Source organism: Falco biarmicus, chromosome 19 (assembly GCF_023638135.1).
Source record: "Falco biarmicus isolate bFalBia1 chromosome 19, bFalBia1.pri, whole genome shotgun sequence".
NCBI lineage: Eukaryota > Metazoa > Chordata > Aves > Falconiformes > Falconidae > Falco > Falco biarmicus.
The window spans coordinates 773378-779377 of NC_079306.1; the positions used below are offsets into that span (position 1 = coordinate 773378).

The 6000-nt window shown below is 67.4% G+C and overlaps 1 protein-coding gene across 1 annotated transcript in view; it reads left to right on the forward strand.

The window, feature by feature from the left end:
- The first annotated feature begins 4811 nt into the window (after positions 1 to 4811).
- Positions 4812 to 6000, forward strand: part of SP7 (Sp7 transcription factor) — a 3768-nt gene continuing 2579 nt past the window's right edge. Inside the window, 1 exon segment of the mRNA XM_056322337.1 lies at positions 4812 to 4907. The gene's annotated coding sequence lies outside the window, so the exon portion shown is untranslated.

Sequence of the window (6000 nt, forward strand, 5' to 3'; positions counted from 1 at the left end):
TGGCCCGGGGGGGGCCCGGGGGGGGACGGCGGGGGGACGGCAGCGGGGGACAGGCAGATGGGGTGCAGCCCTGGGGCCTCCGCCGTGGCCCCCAGCCTCCATCCCTGTCACCCCAGAGGGGGTCTGGCCATGGAGGGGGGGCCATCCCCATGACCCCCCCGGCCGTCCCAGCGGGCCAGGCCTGTCCCCCGGGGCCACCGCAGTTATTTCTGGCCCGGCCGGGGGATAATTAGAGGGTGGAAGGAAGTGCCGCGGGCGTGGGCACGGCTCGGCCCCGGGGCAACCTCTGCCCCCGGCTTCCCCAGCCCGGGGACCCCCGGGTCCCCCACGTCCCCAGGGGTCCCCCCAGATCCCCTGGGTTGTCCCACATCCCGGTGTCCCCATGGGTCCCCCCATGTCCCCAGTGTCTCCTGGGTCCCCCCCAGATCCACTGGCTCACCCCAGGTGCTCGTGATGCTTGGGGTCACCCTGTGTCCCATGGGTCCCCTCCAATCTCCCCCATATCCCTTTGGGACTCCCCCAGTCTCCCCATGGGACCTCCCAATCTCCCCCAGGTCCCCACAGGTCCCCCCAGTCTCCTCCATGTCCCCCTGGGTCCTCCCAATCTCCCCCATGTTCCCCTGTGTCCCCAAGGGTCCTCCCCAGTATCCCCCATGTCCCCTTGGGTCCCCCATGTCCCTACAGGTCCCCCTCAATCTCCTCTGGTCTCCCCTGGGTCCCCCCAATCTCCCCCAGCCCCCCCCGGGACTCCCCAGGGTCCCTCCCAATCTCCTCTGTCCCCCCAGACCCTCCAGGTCCCCCCAGACCCTCACACACACATGGGGGGGGGGGGGCGCGGGCTGGACTCGGTGGGCCGGGGGGATACCGGGGGCCACCCAGACGCCTAGGGCCCCCACCCCGGCGGGGAGGCCAAGGCAGCAGGGTGCCAGGGCGGGGGGGATGCTCAACCCTGCTACGAGCCCTCCGAGAGTCCCCGGTGCCCCCCCGGCGGCTGGAGCCCGCGGGCGCTGGCAAGCGGTGCCCGGCGCACCCACCGCTGGGGCCGCCGCTATTTTGGGGCCTCCGACCGCAAAAGAAACATCCGGGGGCCGGAGCGCGGCGGGGGGGCGTGGGGTGGGGGGGGTGGGGGGGTGGGGGGCTGCCGCTGCCAGGCAGGGAGGGGGGGGGCGTGGGGGGCCACCCCCAGGGTCACCCAGCTGGCGGCCTGCCGGGAGGCTTGGTGGGCTTGGGGGGGGGCACTGGGGTGGGACACAGTGGGCTGGGGGGCTTGGGGACACCAAGGGGACACTGGGCGGGGGGGGGTGGTGGGGACACATGGTGAGGGGACGCTGGTGTGGGGAGCTTGGGGGCACTGGGGGGGATACTGGGGGGAGACACTGTGTTTTGGGGGGTGGCGTACCACATTCCCAGTGCTCCTTATTTCTAGTGCCCCAGTCCCCATTCCCAGTGCTCCCAGTCTCAATTCCAGTCCCCTCAATCCTCTTCCCCAGTGCTCCCCAGCCCCAGTGGCCCCAGTTCTCACTCCCAGTGCCCATTCCCAGTGCTCCCCATTCCCAGTACCTCCAACCGCCATCCCCACTGCCTCCAACACCACCTTCCCAGCGCCCCAGTCCCCACTCCCAGTGCTCCCAGTCCCCACCGCCCGTGCTCCCCGCTCCCAGTGCCCCCAGCGCACACATGGAAGCGATTCGTGGGCTGGTTTTCGCTCCCCTTTGAAGGGCCGCGGTGCCCCCGGCCCAGCTGCCGGCACTTACCGCAGGGGGGGCCGCGGTTACGGGAGCAGGGGGGGTCCCCGGGACGGGGACATTGCCAGCCCTGCCTGGGGACAGCAACCTCCGCCCTGCTGAGACCCCCCCCAACTCCTGTCATAGGGGCTGAGCCCCCCTACTCATGCTATGGGGCTGGGACCCCCCCCAAACTCCTGTCATAGGGGCTGAGCCCCCCTACTCATGCTATGGGGCTGGGACCCCCCCCAAACTCCTGTCATAGGGGCTGAGCCCCCCTACTCATGCCATGGGGCTGGGACCCCCCCAAACTCGTGTTGGGGGGCTGAGCTGGGTTGACAGCTGGGGGTAAATGAATCAGGGAAGGGGGGGAAGGAAGGAGTGAAAGAGAGATGGAGAGGAGAGAGGGTGGGATGGAGGGTAGAAGGAGGGAGGGAAGGAGAGCAGAGGGAGGGATGGAGGGAAGGAGAGAAGAAAGGATGGAGAGGAAGGGGTGAAGGGAGGTGTGGAGGGAGGGAAGGAGGGATGGAGGGTGGAGGGAGAGATGGAGGGATGGAGGGAGGAAGGGACAGAGGGAAGGAAGGAGAGATGGAGGGAGGGAAGGAAGGAGAGATGGAGGGATGGAGGGATGGAGGGATGGAGGGAAGGAAGGAGAGATGGAGGGAGGGAGGGAGGGAGGGACGGAGGGAAGGAAGGAGAGATGGTGAGATGGAAGGAGGGAGGGAAGGAAGGAGGGATGGAGGGATGGTGGGAAGGAAGGAGGGATGGAGGGATGGAGGGAGGGAGGGAAGGAAGGAGAGATGGAGGGATGGAGGGATGGAGGGATGGTGGGAAGGAAGGAGGGATGGAGGGATGGAGGGAGGGAGGGAAGGAAGGAGGGATGGAGGGAGGGAGGGAGGGAAGGAAGGAGGGATGGAGGGAGGGAGGGAAGGAAGGAGAGATGGAGGGAGGGAGGGAGGTGGGCTGGCGGGTGCCAGCCAGTGGAGGGAAGTGGAGCCGGAGGATGAGCCGTGGGGCAGGAGCCCCCCCGTGTCCCCCCGCCCCCGCAAGCAAACCCAGGCGTCCGGCCGGGTATAAATACCCGGGTAATTGCGGGGGCCCCGGTGCCGCCCTGTAATCAGCCCCCGCCGCCGCCAGCCCCCGCAGCCCCCCGCTCCCCTCGCCGGGTGACCGCCAACCTTTGAAGGGCCCCGGGAGACACGGTGGGGTCCCCACCACCCCCAAGCCGGGCAGTGGGGGAGGCCCACACCCCAATTTGCACCCCCAGCTCAGGGACCCAGGCGTTTGGGTGACTCCCAACCACCCCCCCGCAGTGAACCAAACCCCCCAGTCGATGCCAGTGGGAGCCAAGCCCCCCGTGACCCCCCAGAAAAACCTCCCAAACCCTGCCAGCTGAGGAAGAAGAGGGATGGAGCCGCCGTCCCAGTTTGCTCCCAGTTTGTGGGCAGTGGAAGCCCTGGTGAAGCCGGGGGTGGAGGGGGGAACCGGGGGGGGGCGGGCTGGTGGTTGTGGCCTTCGGCGGGCGGCCGCGGCGCCGGCGGCTCCGGAGCGGAAAGCCCTGACTCAGGGCTGGGAAAGGGCCCCGCTGGCTCCCAAACAGCCGGGGCGGGGGAAAAATAGGAAAGGGGGAAAAGAAAAAGGAAAGGGAAAACAGGAAGAAAAGCCGGGGGGAAAGAGGGGGAAAAGAAAAGGTGGGGGCAAAGAATAAGCCCCTCATAGTGGGGAAACTGAGGCATGGGGGGATCCCCAGCCCCATCTCTGTCACTGCTCATGTCCCTGTCCCCAACCCTGCTCCCCTGCAAGTGCCCCTTGTCCTTGTCCTCAGTCGGCCCCCCACAGCCCATTCCCTCCCTGCTCTCCCCTGTCCCTCTCCCCCAGCCCCATCCTTGGTGCCCTCCGCCCCCCCCCCCCCCCCCCCCCCATCCCCGCTCCAGTCCCAGCCGGTCCATGACTCCTGTCCCTGGTTCCCCAGCCCCATCCTTGGTACCTCCAGCTCCATCCCTGGCTCCCTCTCATCCCCATCCCCGCTCCGTCCCTATGCCATCCCTGTCCCATCCCATCCCCATCCCTATCCCATCCCCATCCTGGTCCACCCATCTCCATCCTGGATCCAATTCTGTCCCCATCTGCTCCGTCCCCATCGCTGGTACCTCGAAGTGGGTCCTGGATCCTGTCTTGTCCCCATCCTGTCCCCATCCCTCTCCTCCCCCTGTCCCCATCCCTTGTCCCCTGCATCCCCTCTCTGTTTTGTAGTGGTTTCACCCCACCTTGCCCCTGCAGACCCCAGGGTGACGCACCCCTGGGTGCCCCCAGGTTTCCCTGCCCGCTTCGTCCCTTTCTTCCCTCATGCACCAGCCTTTCCTCTCCCTGTCCATCTCTTCTCTGTTTTGCCTTTTTCCTTCCCTCCTTTCCAGCCTTTTTCCCACTCATCCCCTTCCCATCTCCTTCCCCTTCCCCCTTCCATCCCCTTCCTCCTTCCTGGCCCTTTCTCCCCCCTCTCCTTCCTCTGCTTCCCCCTTTCCTTCCCAGCCTCCTTTCACTCTTTTCCTTTTCCTTTCCCTTTTCCCACCAGCACAGACCCTCTGCACTTCCCTCCCCCCAATCCCTGTCCTCCAGCCCCCCTCCCACCCCAGCCTTCAGCTTCCCTGTCTTCCTCCCTTTGCAACTTTTTTTTACTTTTCTTTTCCTTACATCTTTTCCTTTCCTTTTCCCCTTCCTTTCTCCTTCCCTCTTATCTTTTCTTCCTTTTTTCCTTTTCTTTCTCATTTCTTTCCCTCTTTTCATTCCTTGTTCTTTTTGCTCAGACTCTTCTCCCTCCTTTTCCCTTTTCCTTCCTCTTTTTCCGTCCTTCCTTTTCCTTTTCCCTTTCCCCTTCCCCTTCCCCTGCCCTGCCCTCCCTTCCCCCGACCCCCCCCCGGCCCCCCCGGCGAGGGGCGGTTCGGGGCTGGGCTCCCGGCCCCGGTCCCGGCCCGGCCCAGCCCCGCCGCAGCGGCACAGCGGGGCGGGCGGCCGCCGCGGCGCTCCCTCCTCCCGCACAGACCCCGGCACCCCCGGCACCCCGACCCCGGCACCCCGACCCCCGGCATCCCCGGCATCCCGACCCCGGCACCCCGACCCCGGCATCCTGACCCCAGCACCGCCGGCACCCGCGGCACCCCCGCACCCGCGGAGCCCCGGAGCACGGTAAGAAGCCCCGGGATATCGGACCCAGCAGGATGGGGGACCCCCCATCCCGGACAGGGACCCCAGGATATGGGACTCGGTGGGTGGGGGGAGCTGCTGCGGGATGGGGAAGCCTCCCGGGGCACGGGACCTGCGAGGACAGCGACCTTCTGGGGTGGTGACCCCCCTCCCCCCAGGACAGGGACCCACCGGGAATGGAGGACCCCCCTGGGATACAGGACCCTCTGAGGATGGGGGATCCCCCTGGGACAGGACCCCCCCCAAGGAAAGGAGACCCCCTCGAGTCAAGAGGGGTCCCCTGGGATATGGGACCCCCCCTGGGATATGGGACCCCCCCGGGAAGGGGGACCCCCCTCTGGCACTCGGCCTGGAGAGGACCCAGGTGTCCGGACAGGGGGGTGGGTGGCTGCAAGGATATTTTCAGCCCCAGGACTTCGTGACTGTTTCTAGATCGGCGTCCCCCCCCAGCCCCACCCTGTCACCACTGCCACCACCACACTGGCCACCAGGACCCAGCCTGGGGACCGCTGGGGTCCTGCAGCACCGGGGCACCCCAGGGTGCTGAGCCCTGGGTGGGTGCTAGATGAGGCTGTGGTGTCCTGAGACCTGCTGCTGGGGACACGTCTGTCCCCAGGGCCATTGCACCCCAGACCTGGGGATGGGGACACATCCGTCCCCAGGGCCGTGGCACCCCCAGACCAGCTGATGGGGATGTATCCATCCCCAGGGGTCCAGCACCTCTTGGGGACACATCTGTCCCCAAGGCCCCGGTGATGGGGCCACATCTTCCCTCGGTGCAGGGCCATGCCCTGGCCCTGTGACACCAGAGGCCACCATGGTCCCTGGGAGCCGCGGGGACCAGGAGCCGGGGACCTGGTGTCCCCCATCCCTGCGTGGGGCCTAATCTTCCCCCTGGCTGTCCTTGTGCCCACAGGGGACACGCTGGTGTCCCCCACCCCAGCAGGACCTGCACCCTGCCATCCCGGGGGGAGACCAGGACACGGGGATGGCACTGAGTGCCACCTCTGCCCCAAACTGTCCCCTCGCTGGGGACAGCTTCACAGTGTGAGCAGGGGGAGCCAGGGCCCAGGGT